Below are 12147 nucleotides of genomic sequence, written 5' to 3'. Positions count from 1 at the left end.
TTGTTGGGTAGTGGTTGTTGTGATTGGAGTAGTGGTTGTTGTAGTTGGGGTAGTGGTTATTTGTAGTTGGGGTAGTGGTTGTTGTAGTTGGGGTAGTGGTGGTTGTAGTTGGGGTAGTGGTTGTTGTAGTTGGGGTAGTGGTTTATTTGTAGTTGGGGTAGTGGTGGTTGTAGTTGGGGTAGTGGTTGTTGTAGTTGGGGTAGTGGTTATGTTTTGTAGTTGGGGTAGTGGTGGTTGTAGTTGGGGTAGTGGTTGTGTGTAGTTGGGGTAGTGGTTGTTGTCGTTGAGGTAGTGGTTGTTGTTGTTGGGGTAGTGGTTGTTGTAGTTGGGGTAGTGGTTGTTGTTGGGGTAGTGGTGGTTGTTGTTGGGGTAGTGGTTGTTGTTGGGAGTATTGGTGGTTGTTGTTGGGGTAGTGGTTGTTGTAGTTAAGGGTAGTGGACATTGTAAGTTGGGGTGATGGTTGTTGTAGTTGGGGTAGTGGTGGTTGTTGTTGGGGTGAGTGGTTGTTGTAGTTGGGGTGGTGGTGGTTGTTGTTGGGGTGGTGGTAGTTGTGGTTGGGGTGGTGGTTGTTGTAGTTAGGGTAGTGGTTGTTGTAGTTAGGGTAGTGGTTGTTTGTAGTTGGGGTAGTGGTTGTTGTAGTTAGGGTAGTGGTGGTTGTGAATCGGGGTAAGTGGTGGTTGTTGTTAGGGTGTAGTAGTGGTTTGTTGTTGGGGTAGTGGTTGTTGTAGTTGGGGTAGTGGTTGTTGTTGGGGTAGTAATTGTTTGGTTGGGGTAGTGGTTGTTGTGATTGGGTAGTAGTTGTGGTTAAGGGTAGTGATGGTGGTTGTAGTTAGGGTAGTGGTTGTTGTAGTTAAGGGTGGTGGTTGTTGTAGTTGAGATGGTAATTTGTTGTAGTTGGGGTAGTGGTTGTTGTCGTTGGGGTAGTGGTAGTTGTAGTTGGAGTAAGTGGTAGTAATTGGTTGTTGGGAGGCAGTAGTGGTTGTTATTTGGGGTCATGGTAGCTGTAGTTGGGGTAGTGGTTGTTTATGTGGTTAGGGTAGTTGTAGTTGTAGTTGGGGTAGTGGTGGTTGTTGTTGGGTAGTGGTTATTTGTAGTTGGGGTAGTGGTTGTTGTTAGAGGTAGTGGTTGTTGTTGTTGGGGTAAAGTGGTTGTTGTAGTTGGGGTAGTGGTTGTTGTAGTTGGGGGTAGTGGTGGTTGTTGTTAGGGTAGTGGTTGTTGTTGTTGGGGTAGTGGTTATTTATGGGTTGGGGGTAGTGGACCTTGTTTGTTGGGGTAGTGGTGGTTGTTGTTGGGGTAAGTAGTTGTTGTAGTTAGGTTAGTGGTTGTTGTTGTTGAGGTGGTGGTGAGATTGTTGTTGGGGTAGTGGTTGTTGTAATTGGGGTAGTGGTTGTTGTAGTTGGGTAGTGGATTGTTGTGGATAAGGGTAGTGGTTATTTGTAGTTAGGGTAGTGGTTGTTGTAGTTGGAATTTAAAGTGGTGGTTGTAGTTGGGATTCTTAGTGGTTGTTGTTGTTGGGGTAGTGGTGGTTGTTGTTGGGGTAGTGGTTGTTGTAATTAGGGTAGTGGATTTGTTGTAGTTGGGGTAGTGGTTGTTGTAGTTGGGAGTGAAGGTAGTTTATTGTAGTTAGAAGGTGGTGGTGGTTGTAGTTGGGGTAGTGGTGGTTGTTGTTGGGGTGGTGGGGGTTGTAGTTGGGGTAATTGGTGGTTATGGTTGGGGTAGTGGTTGTTGTAGTTAGGTGTGTGGTGGTTGTTGTTGGGGTAGTGGTTGTTGTAGTTGGGGTAGTGGTGGTTGTTGTTGGGGTAGTGGTGGTTATGAATTGGGGTAGTGGTTATTTGTAGTTGGGGTAGTAGTTGTTGTAGTTGGGTAGTGGTGGTTGTAGTTGGGGTAGTGGTTGTTGTAGTTGGGGTAGTGGTGGTTGTTGTTGGGGAGTAGTGGTGGTTGTTGTTGGGGTAGTGGATTGTTGTGGTTTGGGTAATGGTTTTATTTGTAGTTGGGAGTAGTGGTGGTTGTTGTTGGGGTAGTGGTTGTGTAGTTGGGGTAGTGGTGGTTATTTGTTTGGGTCGTATTAGTTATGTGGTTAAATTTAGTGGTTGTTGTAGTTAGGGTAGTGGTGGTTTATTGTTGGGGTACGGGTAGTTATTGTTAGGGTAGTGGTTGTTGTAGTTGGGGTAGTGGTTGTTGTAGTTGGGGTAGTGATGGTTGTTGTTGTTGGGGTCGCATGGTGGTTGTAGATGGAGTAGTCATGGTGCAGTTGGGAGTAGTGGTATTAGTTATGTGTGAGATTGGGCTAGTGGTTGTTGTCGTTAGGTGTTGGTAGTTGTAGTTGGAGTAGTGGTAGTGGTGGTTTGTTGGGGTAGTGGTGGATGTTGTTGGGGCCAGTGTTGTTGTAGTTGGGGTAGTGGTTGTTGTAGTTGGGTAGTTGTAGTTGTAGTTGGGGTAGTTGTGGTTGTAGTTGGGGTAGTAGTGGTTATTGTTGGGGGTAGTGGTTGTTGTTGTTGGGAATTAAGTGGTAAGTTGTAGGTAGACAGTGGTTGTTGTAGTTGGGAGCAGTGGTTGTTGAGGTCATGGTAGTTGTAGTTAGGGTAGTGGTTGTTGTAGTTGGGGTAGTGGTTATTTTGTAGTTAGGGTAGTGGTGGTTGTTGTTGGGGTGAAGTGACAGTTTATTATTGGGAGTGAGCAATTGGTTGTTGTTGGGGTAGTGGTTGGTTTGTAGTTTGAGGTAGTGGTTGTTGTAGTTGGGGTAGTAGTGGTTGTTGTTGGGGTAGTGGTTGTTGTAGTTGGGGTAGTGGTTGTTGTAGTTGGGGTGTTAGTTGTTGTAGTTGGGGTAGTGGTTGTTGTAGTTGGGGTAGTGGTTGTTGTAGTTGGGTAGTGGTGGTTGTAGTTAGGGTAGTGGTTTTGTTGTAGTTAGGTGATGGTTGTTGTAGTTGGGGTAGTGGTGGTTGTAGTTAGATAAATGGTTGTTGTAGTTGGGGTAAAGTGGTTGTTGTAGTTGGGGTAGTCGTTGTTGTAGTTAGGGTAGTGGTGGTTGTTGTTGGGGTAGTGGGGTTGTAGTTGGGGTAGTGGTGGTTGTAGTTGGGGTAGTGGTTGTTGTAGTTGGGGTAGTGGTGGTTGTTGGGGTAGTGGTTATTGTAGTTAGGGTAGTGGTGGTTGTTGTTGGGGTAAGTGGTGGTTGTAGTTGGGGTAGTGGTTGTTGTAGTTGGGGTAGTGGTTGTTGTAGTTGGGGTAGTGGTGGTTGTGGTTAGGGTAGTGGATTTGTTGTAGTTGGGAGGTAGTGGTGGTTGTTGTTGGGGTAGTGGTGGTTGTTGTTGGGTCAGTGGATTTGTTGTAGTTGGGGTAGTGAACTTTTTGGTTGTTGTTGGGGTAAAGTGGTGGTTGTTGTTGAGGTAGTGGTTGTTGTGGATTTGGGTAATGGTTGTTGTAGTTGGGGTAGTGGTGGTTGTTGTTGGGGTAGTGGATTTGTTGTAGTTGGGGTGTTGTGGTGGTTGTTGTTGAGGTCATTAGTAGTTGTAGTTGGGGTAGTAGTTGTTGTAGTTAGGTAGTGGTGGTTGTTGTTGGGGGTGGAAACTGTTTGCAGTTGTTGTTGGGTAGTTGTTGTTTGTAGTTGAGGTAGTGGTTGTTGTAGTTAGGGTAGTGATGGACACATTGTTGGGGTCATGGTAGTTGTAAGATGGAGTAGTCGTAGTTACAGTTGGGGGTAGTAGTTGTAGTTGGGCTAGTGGTTGTTGTCGTTGGGGTAGTGAAGTAGTTGTAGTTGGGTAAATTAGTAGTGGTGGTTTGTTTGTTGGGTAGTGGTGGTTGTTGTTGGGGTCGTGGTAGCTGTAGTTAGGGGTAGTGGTTGTTGTAGTTGGGGTAGTTGTAGTTGTAGTTGGGGGTAGTGGTTGTTGTTGGGGTGGCGCAGTGGTTGTTGTTGGGGTAGTGGTTGTTGTAGTTGGGGTATTAGTTATTGTAGTTGGGGTAGTGGTGGTTGTTGTTGGGGTAGTGGTTGTTGTAGTTGGGGTAGTAAGGTTGTTGTGATTGGGGTAAGTGATGGTTGTTGTTGGGGTCCTTGGTAGTTGTAGATGGAGTAGTCGTAGTTGCAGTTTGGGGTAGTGGTAGTTGTAGTTGGGCTAGTGGTTTGTTGTCGTTGGGGTAGTGGTAGTTGTAAGTTAACAGGTAGTGGTAGTGGTGGTTGTTGTTGGGGGTAGTGGTGGTTGTTGTTGGGGTCGTGGTAGCTGTAGTTAGGGTAGTGGTTGTTGTAGTTGGGGTAGTTATGGTTGTAGTTTGGGGGTAGAGGTGGTTGTAGATTGGGGTAGTGGTGGTTGTTGTTGAATTGGTGGTTGTTGTTGTTTAGAGATTAAGTAGTAGTTGTAGAGTAGGGTAGTGGTTGTTATGAATTGGGTAGTGGTTGTTGGGGTCATGGTGGTTGTAGTTGGGGTAGTGGTTGTTGTAGTTGGGGTAGTGGTTGTTGTAGTTGGGGGTAGTGGTGGTTGTTGTTGAGGTAGTGGTGGTTGTTGTTGGGGTAGTGGTGAGGTTGTTGTTGGGGTGGTGGTTGTTGTAGTTGGGGTAGTAGTTTGTTGTAGTTAGGGAGTAGTGGTGGTTGTTGTTGGGGTAGTGGTTGTTGTAGTTGGGGTAGTGGTTGTTGTAGTTGGGGTATTGGTTGTTGTGGTTAGGGGTGAAATTAGTTTGTTGTAGTTAAAATTTAGTGGTTGTTGTAGTTGGGAGTGAAATTAATTGGTTGTAGTTGGGGTAGTGGTTGTTGTAGTTGGGGTGTAGTGTTGTTGTAGTTAGGTAGTGGTGGTTGTAGTTAGGGTAGTGGTTGTTGTAGTTGGTGTAAGTGGTTGTTGTAGTTGGGGTAGTCGTTGTTGTGGATTGGGGTAGTGGTGGTTGTTGTTGGGGTAGTGGGGTTGTAGTTGAGATGGTGGTGGTTGTAGTTGGGGTAGTGGTTGTTGTAGTTGGGGTAGTGGTGGTTGTTGTTGGGGTAGTGGTTGTTGTAGTTGGGGTAAGTGGTGGTTTGTTGTTGGGGTAGTGGTGGTTGTAGTTGGGGTAGTGGTTGTTGTAGTTAGGGTAGTGGTTGTTGTAGTTGGGAGTAATTAATTGGTTGTAGTTGGGGTAGTGGTTGTTGTAGTTGGGGTAGTGGTGGTTGTTGTTGGGGGTGATGGTGGTTGTTGTTGGGGTAGTGATTGTTGTAGTTGAGGTAGTGGTTGTTGTTGAGGTAGTGGTGGTTGTTGGGTAGTGGTTGTTGTAGTTTGGGTAATGGTTGTTGTAGTTGGGAGTAGTGGTGGTTGTTGTTGGGGTAGTGGTTATTTAGTTGGGGTAGTAATTGGTTGTTGTTGGGGTCGTGGTAGTTGTAGTTAGGGTAGTGGTTGTTGTAGTTGAGACAGTGGTGGTTGTTGTTGGAGATTCGTGGTAGTTGTTGTTGGGAGTAGTGGTTATTTGTAGTTGGGGTAGTGGTTGTTGTGGTTGGGGTAGTGATGGTTGTTGTTGGTGTCATGGTAGTTTGTAGATGGAGTAGTCATGGTTGCAGTTAGGGGTAGTGGTAGTTGTAGTTGGGCTGATGGTTATTTATCGTTGGGGTAGTAGTAGTTGTAGTTGGAGTAGTGGTAGTGGTGGTTGTTGTTGGGGTAGTGAGTGGTTGTTGTTAGGATGCGTGTTGGCTGTAGTTGGGTAGTGGTTATTTGTAGTTGGGGTAGTTATGGTGTAGTTGGGGTGTGGGTTTGCTTGTTGGGGTAGTGGTGGTTGTTGTTGGGGTAGTGGTTGTTGTAGTTGGGTAGTGGTTGTTGTAGTTGGTGTGGTGGTTGTTGTTGGGGTAGTGGTTGTTGTAGTTGGGGTAGTGGTTGTTGTAGTTGGGGTAGTGGTTGTTGTAGTTGGGGTAGTGGTTGTTGTAGTTGGGGTAGTGGTGGTTGTAGTTGAGAATTGGTGGTTGTTGTAGTTGGGGTAGTGGTTGTTGTAGTTGGGGTAGTGGTGGTTGTAGTTGGGGTAGTGGTTATTGTAGTTGGGGTAGTGGTGGTTGTTGTTGGGGTAGTGGTGGTTGTTGTTGGGGTAGTGGTTGTTTGTAGTTGGGGTAGTGGTTGTTGTTGGGGTAGTGGTGGTTGTTGGGGTAGTGGTTGTTGTAGTTGGGGTGAAGTGGTTGTTGTAGTTGGGGTAGTGGTGGTTGTTGTTGGGGTAGTGGTTTTGTAGTTGGAGTAGTGGTTGTTGTAGTTAGGGTAGTGGTTGTTGTAGTGGGGTAGTGGTTGTTGTAGTTGGGGTAGTGGTGGTTGTAGTTGGGGTGGTGGTTGTTGTAGTTGGGGTAGTGGTTATTTGTAGTTGGGGTAGTGGTGGTTGTAGTTGGGGTAGTGGTTGTTTGTAGTTGGGGTGATTTGTTGTAGTTGGGAGGTAGTGATGGTGGTTGTAGTTAGAATTTAGTGGTTGGTATGAAAAGTTGGGGTAGTGGTTATTTGTAGTTGGGGTAGTGGTGGTTATAAGTTGGGGTAGTGGTTGTTGTAGTTGGGGTAGTGGTTGTTGTCGTTGGGGTAGTGGTAGTTGTGGTTAGATGATGGTAGTGAGCGGTTGTTGGGGTATTAATTGGTTATTTGTTGGGGTCGTGTTGTTGGCTGTAGTTGGGAGGTAGTGGTTATTGTAGTTAGGGTAGTTATGGTGTAGTTGGGGGTAGTGGTGGTTGTTGTTAGGGTAGTGGTTGTTGTAGTTGGGGTAGTGGTTGTTGTTGGGGTAGTGGTTGTTGTTGGGGTAGTGGTTGTTGTAGTTGGGGTAGTGGTTGTTGTAGTTGGGAGGTAAGTGGTGGTTGTTGTTTGGGGTAGTGGTTGTTGTTGTTGGGGTAGTGGTTGTTGTAGTTGGGGTGAGTGGTTGTTGTTGGGGTAGTGGTGGTTGTTGTTGGGGTAGTGGTTATTTATTAAGTTGGGGTAGTGGTTGTTGTTGTTGGGGTAGCAGGCTGGTGGTTGTTGTTGGGGTGGTGGTTGTTGTAGTTGGGTGGTGGTTGTAGTTAGGGTGTGGTTGTTGTAGGACAGGAGTAGTGGTTGTTGTAGTTGGGGTAGTGGTGGTTGTAGTTGGGGTAGTGGTTGTTGTAGTTGGGAGCATTAGTTTGTTATAGTTGGGGTAGTAGGTGGTTATGTAGTTGGGGTAGTGGTTGTTGTAGTTGGGGTAGTGGTTGTTGCAGTTGGGAGTAGTCATTTGTAATTTGAGGTAGTGGTGGTTGTTGTTGTTGGGAGTAGTGAGGTTGTAGTTGGGGTAGTGGTGGTTGTAGTTGGGGTAGTGGTTATTGTAGTTGGGGGTAGTGGTGGTTGTTGTTGGGGTAGTGGTTGTTGTAGTTGGGGTAGTGGTGGTTGTTGTGGGGTAGTGGTGGTTGTGAGTTGGAATTTACAGTGGTTGTTGTAGTTGGGGTAGTGGTTGTTGTAGTTGGGTAGTGGTGGTTGTGGTGGGGTAGTGGTTGTTGTAGTTGGGGTAGTGGTGGTTGTTGTTGGGGTAATGAGCTGGTTGACATTGGGTAGTGGTTGTTGTGGTTAGGGTAGTGGTTGTTGTTGGGGTAGTGGTGGTTGTTGTTGGGGTAGTGGTTGTTGTAGTTTGGGTAATGGTTGTTGTAGTTGGGGTAGTGGTGGTTGTTGTTGGGGTAGTGGTTGTTGTAGTTGGGGTAGTGGTGGTTGTTGTTGGGGTCGTGGTAGTTGTAGTTGGGGTAGTGGTTGTTGTAGTTGGGGTAGTGGTGGTTGTTGTTGGGGTCGTGGTAGTTGTTGTTGGGGTAGTGGTTGTTGTAGTTAGAGGGGGTAGTGATGGTTATTTGTTGAGGTCATGGTGGTTGTAGATGGAGTAGTCTGTAGTTGCAGTTGGGGTAGTGGTAGTTGTGGATTGGGCTAGTGGTTGTTGTCGTTAGGTAGTGGTAGTTGTAGTTAGATAGTGGTAGTGGTGGTTGTTGTTGGGGTAAGTGGTGGTTGTTGGGGTCGTGAGCAGCTGTGGTTGGGGTAGTGGTTGTTGTAGTTGAGGTAGTTGTGAATTTGTAGTTGGGGTAGTTGTGGTTGTAGTTGGGGTAGTGGTGGTTGTTGTTGGGGTAGTGGTTGTTGTTGTTGGGGTCGTGGTAGTTGTAGGTAGGGTAGTGGTTGTTGTAGTTAGGGTAGTGGTTGTTGAGGTCATGGTAGTTGTAGTTGGGGTAGTGGTTGTTGTGGGTGGGGTAGTGGTTGTTGTAGTTGGGGTAGTGGTGGTTGTTGTTGGGGTAGTGGTGGTTGTTGTTGGGGTAGTGGTGGTTGTTGTTGGGGTAGTGGTTGTTGTAGTTGGGGTAGTGGTTGTTGTAGTTGGGGGTAGTGGTGGTTGTTGTTTTAGAACAGTGGTTATTTGTAGTTGGGGTAGTGGTTATTTGTAGTTGGGGTATTGGTTGTTGTAGTTGGGGTAGTGGTTGTTGTAGTTGGGGTAGTGGTTGTTGTAGTTAGGGTAGTGGTGGTTATTGTTGGTGTGGTTATTTGTGGTTAGGGTAGTGGTTATTGTAGTTGGGGTGGTAATTGGTTGTAGTTAGGGTAGTGGTTGTTGTAGTTAGAATTGTGGTTGTTGTAATTGGGTGATGGTGATTGTAGTTGAATGATGGTTGCATTTGTAGTTGGGGTAGTCGTTGTTGTAGTTGGGGGTAGTGGTGGTTGTTGTTGGGGTAGTGGTGGTTGTGTTAGAGGTAGTGGTTTGTTAACATTGGGTAGTGGTTTGTTGTAGTTAGAGGTAGTGATTTGTTGTAGTTAGAATTTGGTAGTAGTTGTAGTTGGGGTAGTGGTTGTTGTAGTTAGAGGTAGTGGTTGTTAGAGTCATGGTAGTTTGTAGTTAGGTGGTGGTTGTGTTTTAGTTGGGAGTAGCAGTGGTGATTTATTTGTTGGGAGGTAGTGGTTTATTGTAAGTTAGAGTATTGATCGGTTGTTGTTGAGGTAGTGGTTGTTGGAGTTGTGAAGTAGTTATGGGTGGGCGTGGTGGTTATTTGTTAGGTAGTGGTTGTTGTAGTTAGGGTAGTGGTTGTTGTAGTTGGGGTAGTGGTGGTTGTAGTTGGGGTGTGGTTGTTGTAGTTGGGGTAGTGGTTGTTGTAGTTGGGGTATTGGTTGTTGTAGTTGGGGTAGTGGTTGTTGTAGTTGGGGTAGTGGTTGTTGTAGTTGGGGTGAAGTGGTTGTTGTAGTTGGGGTAGTGGTTGGTATGATTGGGGTAGTGGTTGTTGTAGTTGGGGTAGTGGTTATTTGTAGTTGGGGTAGTGGTGGTTGTTGTTGGGAAATCAGTAATTGTGGTTGTTGTTGGGGTGTGGTTGTTGTAGTTAGGGTAGTGGTTATTTATGTAGTTGGAGTAGTGGTGGTTATAGTTAGGGTAGTGGTTATTTTGTAGTTGGGAGTGTAGTGGTTGTTGCCGTTGGGAGTGATGGTTGTTGTAGTTGGGGTAGTGGTTGTTGTAGTTGGGAGTAGTGGTGGTTGTTGTTTGGGGTAGTGGTTGTTGTAGTTGGGGTAGTAGTTTGTTGGCTGGGGTGAAAATTGGTTGTTGTAGTTGGGGTGGTGGTTGTTGTAGTTGGGGTAGTGGTTGTTGTGGTTGGGGTAGTAGTGGATTTGTTGTTGCAGGGTAGTGGTGGTTGTTGTTACAGGGAGTAGTGGTTGTTTATGGACCAGGTAGTGGTTGGTGTTGTTGGGGTAGTGGTGGTTGTAGTTGGGGGTAGTGGTTGTTGTAGTTGGGGTAGTGGTTGTTGTGAGTTGGGTAGTAATTGGTTGTAGTTGAAATTTGATGGTTGTTGTAGTTGGGTAGTGGTTGTTGTAGTTAGAGGGTGTAGTGGTGGGTTATAGTTGGGTGATGGTTTGTTGTAGTTGGGGTAGTGGTTGTTGTAGTTGGGGTGAAGTGGTTGTTGTCGTTGAGGCGTGGTAGTTGTAGTTGGAGGTAGTGGTAGTGGTGGTTGTTGTTGGGGGTAGTGGTGGTTGTTTGGGGTCAGTGGTGGCAGTAGTTGGGGTAGTGGTTATTTGTAGTTGGGGTAGTTGTGGTTGTAGTTGGGGTAGTGGTGGTTGTTGTTGGGGTAGTGGTTGTTGTAGTTAGGGTAGTGGTTGTTGTTGGGGTAGTGGTTGTTGTTGTTGGGGTAGTGGTTGTTTGTGGATTGGGGTAGTGGTTGTTGTAGTTGGGGTCAGTGGTGGTTGTTGTTGGGGTAGTGGTTGTTGTGGTTAAATTAGTGGTTGTTGTTGTTGGGGTAAGTGGTGGTTGTTGTTGGGGTGAGTGGTTGTTGTAGTTGGGGTAGTGGTTGTTGTTGTTAGGGTAGTGGTGGTTGTTGTTGGGAGTGATGGTTGTTGTAATTTGGGGTAGTGGATTTGTTGTAGTTGGGGGTAATTAGTTGTTGTAGTTAGAGGTAGTGGTTGTTGTAGTTAGGGTAGTGGTGGTTGTAGTTGGGGTAAAATGGTTATTTGTAGTTAGGGTGGCGGATGCTATTGTAGTTAGAGGTAATTAGTGGCTGTAGTTGGGGTAGTGGTTGTTGTAGTTAGGGTAGTGGTTGGTGTGATTAGTCAATAGTTGTTTGTAGTTGGGGTAGTAGGTGGTTGTTGTTGGGGTAGTGGGGGTTGTAGTTGGGGTAGTGATTGGTTGTGGTTAGGGTAGTCAGTTGTTTATGGATTGGGGTAGTGCTGGATTGTTGTTGGGGTGGTGGTTGTGTAGTTGAGGGTGTGGTGTTATTGTTAGGTAGTGGTGGTTGTAGTTAGGTGTAGTGGTTATTTGTGGTGGGGAGTAGTAGTTGTTGTGATTAAGTGTGTTGGTTGTGGTTTGAGTGCATTAGTTGGTATGGATTGGGGTAGTGAGTGGTTGTTATTGGTGGTGGTGGTTGTTCATTGGGGTAGTGGTTGTTGTAGTTGGGGTAGTGGTTGTTGTTGGGAGTAGGTAGTGGTTGTTGTTGGGGTAGTGGTTGTTGTAGTTTGGGTAATGGTTGTTGTAGTTGGGGTGAAGTGAAGTGGTTGTTGTTGGGGTAGTGGTTGTTGTAGTTGGGGTAGTGGTGGGTTGTTGTTGGGGTCGTATTAGTTGTAGTTAGAATAATGATTGTTGTAGTTAAGGGTAAAAGTGGTGGTTGTTGTTGGGGGTCGTGGTAGTTGTTGTTGGGGTAAAGTGGTTGTTGTAGTTGGGGTAGTGGTTGTTGTAGTTAAGTGGTGATGGTTGCTATTGGGGTCATGGTAGTTGTAGATGGAGTGATAAGTAGTTACAGTTAGGGTAGTGGTAGTTGTAGTTGGGCTGGTGGTTCAATATTCGTTGAGGTAGTGGTAGTTGTAGTTAATTAGTGGTAGTGGTGGTTTGTTGTTGGGGTAGTGGTGGTTGTTGTTGGGAATTAGTGTGCTCACTTAGTTTGGGGGTAGTGGTTGTTGTAGTTAGAGTAGTTGTAGTTGTAGTTGGGGTAGTTGTAGTTATAGTTAAGGTAGTGGTGGTTGTTGTTGGGGTAAGACAGTTGTTGTTGTTGGTCATTAGTAGTTACTTGGTAGAATTAGTGATTGTTATGGTTAAGTGCAGTGATGATTATTGAGTCATATTAGTTCTCATGGTTGAGGTAATGATTTGTTATGATTAGGTACATAGTTATTTGGTGTGAAGATAAGTGATGGGTTATTGTTAGAGGTATTAGTGGATGTTTATTGGGCAGTAGTGGTTGTTGTTGAATGCGTGGTTGTTGCTGGTGGGTGAAGTGGGTTGCTGTACAGTTGAGGTGATGAGTGGTTGTTGTTAGGTAGTGGTTATTTGTAGTTAGGGTAGTGGTTGTTGTAGTTGGGGTATTGGTTGTTGTAGTTAGGGTAGTGGTTGTTGTAGTTGGGGTAGTGGGTTGAGCTTGTGGTTGGGAGTAGTGGTGGTTGTTGTTGGGGTAGTGGGTTGTTGTAGTTGGGAGTAGTGGTTGTTGTTGGGGTAGTGGTGGTTGTTGTTGGGGTAGTGGTTGTTGTAGTTGGGGTAGTGGTTGTTGTAATTGATTAGTGGTGGTTGTTGTTAGGGTAGTAGTTGTTGTAGTTACAGAGGTGTAGTGGTTGTTGTAGTTGGGAGTAGTGGTTGTTGTAGTTGAGGTAGTGGTGGTTGTAGTTAGGGTAGTGGTTGTTGTAGTTAGGAGCAGCAGTGGATTGTTAGTTGGGGTAATTGGTTGTAGTTGGGCTGGTGGTTGTTGTAGTTGGGGTAGTCGTTGTTGTAGTTAGAGGTAGTGGTGGTTGTAGTTGGGGTAGTGGTTGTTGTAGTTGG

At 45.8% G+C, this 12147-nt stretch overlaps 1 pseudogene; it reads right to left on the bottom strand.

Annotated features, from left to right (window-relative positions):
- Window positions 1-6536: 6536 nt before the first annotated feature.
- Window positions 6537-7668, bottom strand: LOC124854695 (annotated as a pseudogene).
- Window positions 7669-12147: the final 4479 nt, after the last annotated feature.

The sequence above is a fragment of the Hippoglossus stenolepis genome, chromosome 14 (assembly GCF_022539355.2).
Source record: "Hippoglossus stenolepis isolate QCI-W04-F060 chromosome 14, HSTE1.2, whole genome shotgun sequence".
Classification (NCBI taxonomy): domain Eukaryota; kingdom Metazoa; phylum Chordata; class Actinopteri; order Pleuronectiformes; family Pleuronectidae; genus Hippoglossus; species Hippoglossus stenolepis.
Note: the sequence above shows the minus strand (reverse complement) of the source record. Positions and strands in the feature narration are given on the sequence as shown.